The following is a 2,461-nucleotide window of genomic DNA, read 5'->3' as shown; positions in this document are numbered from 1 at the left end:
TGTTTTTTATTATCTTCAAATTTGTTGGCATCCATCTCAACACAAGAAAATAAGATGATCAACTTTTTAACACTGTCAATGTTGTCTGTGATGGACAGATTCTCATATAAGAAATATAAAAAAAACAGTTTTATTTGCGTTTGGATTTTCAGCGGATTTTATTCTAAAACATGCGCTGACATGCATATAACGTTGAAAAATGTTAAATGTAAATTGGTAAATATGTATTAAAAAAACTTAATGATGATTTATATGATCAGTTCAATTACAACAAACTGACATTCTTTTATCTTTTGAATTGCCATCACATCCTCCGCCATGCCCAAAACCCTATATAATTCAGCAATTACTATTTACATTGACAACTTTCTAAATCAATCAGACTTGATTCGTATCGAACTTTTCATAAAGATAATTAAACAAAGAGTTGAAGTTGAACAGAGCAAAAGAAACTGAGGGAACGCTGTTGTTAATTAAATTTGACGCCAAATGCCGGTCAGCAAAAAAAAGATTTAAAAAAAATGCTAAAGTAGATGGGAGAAGAATAAAGATGAAATACAGAAACAATTAAAGTAAAACCAGTTAAAACGCAGTTGGGTTTATCAGAAATAAAAACCAGGTCTTTAGTCTAAAAACTGTTCATTCGTGACCTGTGTGATGGCTGCACCAGTAGCCACACACTGCACCTCGGCAACATGGTGGCAACCTTTCTTTCATCTGTTTAATTTTTCTTTTTGCTCACAGACACGCAACAGATAAGTAACTGGACACATAGATTTTGGTTTCATACAACATACTTCAAGTTATTTATTTCGTGAGAATGACTGAAGTTCTCTGAGTTCTCAGTTCCTGGGGGTTGCTGCTGCTGGGGTCGTCTGGTTTGGTCCAGGGAGGTCCAGCCGCAGGAGACAGACTTACATGGTCTTGATTAGTCGTTGGACTGCACCATGTTCCTCGTAATCATGGGGAGGGACATTGTTTCATTATTTCGATTTTAAGTTGTTTAATTTCTGACTACTGTTTTGACATTGTTTGATATAAAAAAAATGTCCTGAGTTAATATTAGATTGAATAATACTGGCATGTTTTATGGTTGCTGTAATTTGTTTAAATGTTAGTATGTCTATCCCCCTTTGTGTTTGAGTGGCCTGAACAGTCACTATGTTTCTCCAGTGTGTCAGTTTGTGTTGTTGACTTGTCTTCAGTTGGTGCCTGAGTTTAGTTTTGCCTTTTTGTTTGTAAAAACAAAAACATTTTTCAAAAAAACTACCTGTGTCTCTCTGGTCTACCTGCTCGGTCCCTGACAGCCTTCTGCTCAATGAACGAGGGAGTAACTGATTTCCATCGTCTCACAGTAATGAATGACCAGTATGTACGACTTGAGCGTGGGTGTGACGTCTGCACTGTGATAATCTTTAACACTTAATTGTCTCTCGATTAGACTTTTAGACCCAGAAAACGACGGGTGCAATAGGTCACAGAACACCTGGGCTGTGGCTCAACACTTTCATACTCTGACAATTTATTTTACACAGTTCAAAATTGACCATCAGCGCGACATCATGTCATCGTATGTTCTAATCCACTTCTGGTCAGTTGCAGTCTCCACCAGAAAACGAAGAGGGTCTGGTAATGTGGGAAGCTCAGATTATTTTCTAAGATCATGACAGAATATCTAAAAAACCTCCAGGATTCTGTTTTCGACTGTTGTTCAATTTTAACAACTTTCTAAGCCAACCGATCACAACCGGAGCACGTTCATCCCCACACACCACATCCCATGAAACAAATAACAAGCAGTACACATCATTAAACAGCACATTAACAAAGAGAAGCGCTACTTTGGCTGCAGGTTACAGCAGCAACTTATCAACCAGTTCCTGTGTCTTGATGGCATTGTGGAAAAGTGACAAGTCTAGTGGGTGAGTGATGTTGTCTGCTTCCAAGGTCGCGATGCAAGCGATGGCCTCACCATTGAGCTCGGACAGGTTGGGTGTGGGAAAGCCTGTTCTATTGGGAGTGGTTTGGGGTTACATGTGTTAGTGTTGTCGGACTAACAAAGCAAGTTGAAGAAAGAAGTGGAACAGTGAGGCGGAATGTGCTGGATGATACTTTTGTACAACAGTAGAAGATGATGTGTGAGCCTTTTACGTTTGTGGATGACAGATCGTCTTTGGTGGCTCCTTTTTTGTATTTCCTTTGTGTACCGTTCAAAGCTGTTTCCTGTCTCGTCTGAGTCCAAGGCAGTTGAAGCTATCAAATGTTTAAACAGTTCCCTTGTTGATGCGGATAGGGTTCTGACTGGCTCCCTATAGCCATTATGTGGAGGTGATTATTGTCTCTCCACTTGGTGAGGCGGGTGACAGTCCTGTGATAGTCCAATATGGAGTTGTTGTGCGTGATGAGAGCCAGAATTTCAGTATTTCAGCTTGGAAAGAAATGGACCACAACCCGGCAGTGC

Source organism: Hippoglossus hippoglossus, chromosome 22 (genome assembly GCF_009819705.1).
Source record: "Hippoglossus hippoglossus isolate fHipHip1 chromosome 22, fHipHip1.pri, whole genome shotgun sequence".
Classification (NCBI taxonomy): Eukaryota; Metazoa; Chordata; class Actinopteri; order Pleuronectiformes; family Pleuronectidae; genus Hippoglossus; species Hippoglossus hippoglossus.
This window is presented reverse-complemented; position numbering follows the sequence as displayed.